Raw genomic sequence first — 6,828 nt, 5'->3', positions numbered from 1 at the left:
CCAGCCCATGGGAAGGAGTTGCCACGTGATTATCACCACCCGGAGAGAAGCCTCTCTGACCCAGTCGCTGAACCCTCAGGCCTTCCCCTTGGCTATCCTGGGGCGTGAACATCCCTTCTTGCTGGCTAGCGCTTTTCCTCCTGATGACAGCAGCTAGTCACTGTAGCAACTTGGGAGAGCCTCGGGGGATCACAGGAGCTTGGGGCCCCTTGAGATTGAGGTACAGCCTAAAGCATTCGTCGGTGCTCTGCTGCTTTTTCTGGATGACTGGGAAAGATTACAGCCCTATTAAGGGAAAACCGAGCAAACACAACAAAACATCTTCGAGTTTAAGTACTTAGCCCTTGTATCCAGGCCTCTGAGCCCCATCCCGATCCCACTGAGTCCTTGATACAAATCCAAAGGAAGATGAGCCCCAAAGAAATCACCATGGAAAAAGAGTGATGGGCTAGCCTCGTGAGAGCTTCTCAAGTCTTTGCAGTTTCCAGAGAAAGTCCCACCCTCCTCTGGCGATCTGTGTATTCCTGAGCCCTAGCCTGGTGCCCTCTTCATTGAGGCCTGGGTCATGGACTCAAAGCCCCTGACAAAGCAATGGAACAAGGAGCCAGGAAGCCTCAGATCTATCACTGGCTGTCTCGTGGACAGATTATGGTGAGAAGTTTTTTGGTTTTTTTGTTTTTTTGAACAAGCCCTTGTCAGTTTTACTGAAGAAGACTTCTGTGTGATTAACTTTTCACCAGTCTGTTCTGGCATGCTTCTAATGATATCAGAATCTCTGGGATCAATGATTGCCCATGTGCGTACTCTGTAGTGTTTCCCATCTGCTGTGCCCAGTTCAGTATTACTGCCACTGTACCGGTGGACGCCAGTCTGGGCCAACATGGCGTAGTATTCTATTTCAGGTTTCCTCAAGGCTGGGCAGTGGTTGGCAAGGGTGACCGATTTCACTTTGCCCTGTCCGGACATTTTCAGAGTTTACATGTACCCTGGCAAGTACTTTCCACTTTTTATAGAGTTGGAGCCTATGGTCGATCGACTCCAGAGACTTTTTCTACAAAGCAAACATTTAACATGGACCTGAAGCCTTTTTTTTTTTTTTTTTTTTTTTAACCATCTCAAAACCAGATCCAGCTTTCTGGAAGCTGAACTCTTTAGTAATAAAACCTTAGAAATCTAGGGTCTCAGTCACTGAGAGGACCTCTCAGTTTCCTCTGTGGCCCCTCTGTGCCCGTGGGCATGCTATCTCCCTGTTGTGAGTACTTTTGAAAACCACATTGCCTCTCTGGTCCTGGTTTGCATCATTTAAAAAGAAAAAAAGTATTGGGATGGCTGATCTCTGAGGTCTCTTCCTGATCCCTAGTCCCTGGCTTGATTTTCAGGAGTTTGGTCGAAGAACACATCCTGGGATCCTGTCATGCCCACACCCCTGTAATTGTCTTTCTATTACAATGGCCAACATGTACCAAAGGCCTTTTTCCCTTGTGAGGCACTATGTTGACTGCTTAGCATGCTCACATGTACTGAAGGTTTACAAGAATCTTACGCTGTCTCCCTTTGACACAGGAGAACCGGGAAGCTACCAGAGGTTATGGAATTTACCCAGCGCATACAGCTAACAAGCAGTGCAACCGAGTTCAGATTCTGGTTGATCTGACTTTAGAGCCAAAGTCGTTGTCTTTGCAACACATTACAATGGACTCTATTTCCTGCTTCCTTCTGGATTATTTTGTCCTAGTCTTTACAAGACAAGAAACTAAAATGAGAAAGAGTAGAAAATGTTCAGATTTTAGAAGTCAATGAAGTTTTTAAAAAATACATTATTTATTTATTTGACAGAGAGAGAGAGATAGAGAGCACAAGCAGGGTTAGTGGCAGGCAGAGGCAGAGGGAGAAGCAGACTCCTCACTGAACAGGGAGCCTGACGTGGAGCTCGATCCCAGGACCCTGAGATCATGACCTGAACTGAAGACAGACACTTAACTGAGTCACCCAAGCGTCCTAAGACGTCAATGAAGTTTTTTAAAAGGAGGAGGAGGAAAAGAAGGAGCAGAAATTCAACACTTGTAACTTTGTTTGGGATAGTTCAGAAAAACAGCAATAATTGAGAATTCCAGATGGCAAATTTTGGATATTTCTCTCCTTCCCAACCCCTCATTCCCAATTTCTTTTTTAAGCAAGGGCTTTCCATAGTTAATGACACCTTGGAGGGAACTGAATCAATGGGATAAATAATGTTTAAACATGGTGTAGGTAAAGTGTTTTCTATTCTCAAGTTGTTGCCTTGTTTTAATAAATGAAATCAAATCAACACATGATAAATTTCTTACAGTTCATTGTGCTATAGCTCCATTCATTACAAAAACATTTAAAAGTAACTGTAATGTATTTCTAAATATTGCCTCTATAAATCATGCCTCTATACTTCATATACCAAACTTGATCATTTTATAGGTCACAGAAGGTTGAAGTTGGAGGGAAATTTCCAGATCATAGAGCTGATATTCTCTCCTTAAATACTAATGTGAATGCTTTGGAATTACTGCACATATATTTCAATTGTTCTAAAATGTTTTGGAGTGCCTGGCTGGCTCAGTCAGAAGAGTTTGTGATTCCTGATCTTGGGGTTGTGAGTTCTAGCCCCACATTGGGTGTAGAGATTACTTAAATAAATGTAAAAAAAAAAAAAATGTTTGGAAAGGGGTAAGATTTGTTAAGTTCTACGTTAAGATTTTGTGTAAGGTGTAATCTTCTATCTTCAATTGAAATTATCTTTGAGTTTTAAAAATATGCTCATATGGACCAGATTTAGTGTACATATGTCTGAAATTTACACATGTCTGAAATATGTTTAAGCTCAAACTGAAGCTATGTGTACGAGGATTTATTTGTAAATAGCTCCCTCTAGTGAGAATTATTTAAAATTGAATGGTTCATTTCTGAATCGTTGAACTGGTTTTTGAAGAGCAGTTTTCAATTTTTAAGAACTACAAATTCTTGAATTGTATTCTTTGTAGTGTTCCAGATAATAGAATAATTAATTTTTTAATTACTGTAAGGCCTATTGTGGAAATAATTTACGGTGAAAAACAATCCGAAGACACACATAATAAATTAGCTATGTGTCAACACCATAACTGTAACTTTTTAGAGAAGTAATAAAATTGACTTGAAAGAGAAATCTTGGCAGCGATGTAAAATGTCAACCATTCTAGAGATGGGAATTGAGTGTGGGGCTTAACAGCAGGATGGTGTTGAGACTGCTACAGAATTAAGGCTGAAAAGAATAACCTTGTTAACAGCTTACAAATTGCTTGCACTTGTGTTTTCATTTGCTCCTTTGGATATCCTGTGAGGTCGGTGTTATTCCCTTATTTTGCAGGTCAGGGAACAGTCTCAGCAAGGTGAGTGACATCCCCAGTATTGCCGAGCATTGTGGATGCTGTGGTTTGCCAGCCAGATTCCCCTTCAGGACTGAGGGGGTGTGGTCATTCCCTCATTCCTCCAGTTCCGGGGTTGGGGGGGCAGGGGAGCAGTCATGGGCAGATGCCTCTCAGCTGGACTGCTTTCTGCAACTGTCCTCAGCCAAAGTGTCTTTTTTCCCAAGGTTATGTGATACCCACCCTGAGCCCCCAACCCCCACCCCCGGGGACCATGCAGATCTGATGACTGGTTCACGTGTGCACAAAGACATGTCCACCCTGCCTTGATGTGGGATATCTTGTTAGAGCTTCTCCAGCTTCAGGATCCCCATGGGATCTGCTGAGCCCTCCCCTTAGCTACACTACAGTTCAGCCCTTTTGTCTGCTGGGTCTTTCTTTCTTCACCACCCACAGGTTCTATTTCTGCAAGGACAATCCGATAACCTCTGCACAGAAACCTCAATGTCTCAGAGTTTGTTTCCCAGTAAATCCATCCTGTGACAGCTGATCCTGGATGGGGTCCTAAGGAACTGTCTCTGAAACGGGATCCTGTTTCTGGACCTGGCTGAATGGAATAAAGATGCCCTTGCTGGTCGTAGGGGGAAGCCAGGCATACAGTTCCAGTGCGATTGTGAAAATCTGTACAGGTGAGAACTGGGATAGGCTTTTCTGATGGAAGGCAACGAATGCATTGGTAGGTGCAAGGCCCCGGGGTTGGAGGGTTTGGGGGTAGGAAATTAAGTAAGAATTGTGGAATTAGATGGCGGTTGCTTGGAGTCAGGAATGCACTGGGGAGGGACAAGGAAAGGCTAGGATGATTACTCAGCAGTACAATGGGAAAGGTGAAGTCAGAGTCCTGCTTTGGCACTTTGACAACTGAGCCACTCCGGCACCCCACACTCCTGCTTCAGTGACTAGTGCCGGGACCTCTGGGTGGTTCAGTCCGGCAAGCGTCAGACTCTTGATTTCTACTCAGGTCCTGATCTCAGGCTCGAGAGTTCGAGCCCCGTGTGGGCTCTGTGCTGAGCACGGAGCCTGCTTAAGATTCTCTCTCCCTCTGCTCCTCCCTCCGTCTTCCCTCCTTAAGACTAGTTAGCCTTTTGTTTATTTGTAGATGATGCAGAAGGTCTTGCTTCGCAAGAACACCATGCCTTTCTCAGGAGGCTTCTCTGTCTCCTTACTCTTGGCCATTAGGCCCCCTAACTAGGGTCCAATCACAACACAACTTGGCTGAGAAGTGCTGGGCCTGATAAGAGAGAACGGGACTACGCCCTGAAGTAGGACCTGGTCAGCACGAGGCATCCGAAGGTGGGAGTGTTCGAGAGGGACCCGCTCCCGAGGGTGCACAGAATATAACATCCGAAGACCGCAGCGTTTGTTTACAGCAGAGCCTTTCCTCCTGGCACAGGATTTACGCCTCAACAAGGAGCCCAGGAGATGGCGCTAATATACTGTCAGTTTGCCTCTTCGAAACCGGAAAAAAGTACCGGCCCCATTAAGTGAGGCAGAGGTGGAAGAAGGGCCGTGACAAATGGCGATGCATGGAATCGGAAGTGTCAGAGAAGTGGGGATGCGAGATTGAATACACTATGTAGACTAGAAAACCCACGAGTAACTGTGTTCTGGGGATGGGCTCAGAGGATGCTCCCTTTGCCCCAGTATAAAACCTGGCCTGGCAAGAAGGTAACAGGTTCACTGAGAAACTTTTTTTTTTTTTTTTTTTGCTTATTTAAAAAATTTTTTAAAAAATATTTTATTTATTTATGTGACAGAGAGACAGTGAGAGAGGGAACACAAGTAGGGGGAGAAGCAGTCTCCCTGCTGAGCATGGAGCCTGATGCGGGGCTTGATCCCAGGACCCTAGGATCATGACCTGAGCCAAAGGCAGTGGCTTAACAATTAAGACACCCAGGCACTCCAGAATTTTTGTTTTTTTATTGAACAAATTCGACATATAACACGTGCACGTTTAAGGCATACAGCGTGTTATGCCGATGCATTTCTGTGTTGTAATATGGCTGCTGTTGTGGTAATATTTATCACATTACATAATTATAGTACAGGGTACCATTATCTATATTCATTACCCTCTGGCCTAGTGACTACTTCTTCCACATTTGTACCCTTATATACCAGCAATCTTACCCACTGAAGAGCTCTTGGAGCTACTCTCCAGAGCTCTGAAGGCCAGGGCTGATGGTGGGAGATGCTGTTCCAGAGCTGGACTCACTGATGGCAATGGGCTGGCAGGGTCCTGAAATAACAGAGACCAGGTGCCCCAGCTCAGCTGCCATTAGCAAGGTGCATGTAGTTACCATGATAAGCCCCAGGGAGCACATGGGAGGTAAACACAGACTAACAGGATGTCAGAGTCAGGAATGGCTTTCCCACCCCGTCTCCAGGATCAGACCAGTTTGGCTCCACGAGGCTTGAAACTCCACTAGGTGAGCTCTCCATTTTTAAGTGTTCAGCTCTAACTTTTGTTTTCTGTTAGTGTGACTGTCTTTTGAGCCTTTTTCAACAATGAAGCCCCAGGGCCCCAGGACATTCTTTAACTTCTTCCCGATGCCTCTGAACAGGGCCACCCATTCCAGATTCTAGAATTACTGCTCTTGTGAGAATCAGGGAACAGTCATTCCAATTGTGCTATGGGTTCAGATGAGGAACTCCAACTGAGAAAATCTGTAGTCTACCGACATCCTTAACTTTTTCTTAACCTTTTCCAACAGTGAGTAAATTATTTCTTTCCTTTAAAAGACCCAGTGTCTCCGAAATTTTGGGGGGCGCGTTCTCAACATACCTCTCTTTTTCAAGCTTTGAATTGGGCTTCAAACTTAAATTAGCTTTCATGTCTGTTCTCACCCTTTGGCCCCAAATTCCTCGTCCCTTTGGGATCGCTAGAAATCATGCTTTTGAGTTGCTTTCTCTTATGGAGGGCATCTCAAGTAAGCACGCCTCCTCTTTCCTAGACCTTTCTTTGCCTTCAGAACACTAATTATTTTGTAACACTTATATAAACACATATAAATAATCTAGTTAATTATGTAAATATAAAATTGCATGTAATCACTTTATTAGTAGTGTGTAGGAATCTCCCTAAACTCCAATATGCAAGAAGGATAACTTTTTTTGTTTTTTTTAAAGATTTTATTTATTTATTTGACAGAGAGATCACAAGCAGGCAGAGAGAGAGGAGGAAGCAGGCTCCCTGCTGAGCAGAGAGCCCCATGCGATGCGGGGCTTGATCCCAGGACTCTGAGATCATGACCTGAGCCAAAGGCAGCGGCTTAACCCACTGAGCCACCCAGGCGCCCCAAGAAGGATAACTTAAAAGATTTTACTCTAACAGGAAAATTTCTGACTCTAAGGCTTCATTCAGCCCAGGTGCAAGGCCTAATCTCAGTCCTGT

At 44.5% G+C, this 6,828-nt stretch overlaps 1 pseudogene; it reads right to left on the bottom strand.

Annotated features, from left to right (window-relative positions):
- Positions 1-531: 531 nt before the first annotated feature.
- On the bottom strand, positions 532-6,564 carry LOC125106945 (60S ribosomal protein L30-like; annotated as a pseudogene).
- Positions 6,565-6,828: the final 264 nt, after the last annotated feature.

Source organism: Lutra lutra, chromosome 8 (assembly GCF_902655055.1).
Source record: "Lutra lutra chromosome 8, mLutLut1.2, whole genome shotgun sequence".
In the NCBI taxonomy this organism is placed as follows: Eukaryota; Metazoa; Chordata; class Mammalia; order Carnivora; family Mustelidae; genus Lutra; species Lutra lutra.
Note: the sequence above shows the minus strand (reverse complement) of the source record. Positions and strands in the feature narration are given on the sequence as shown.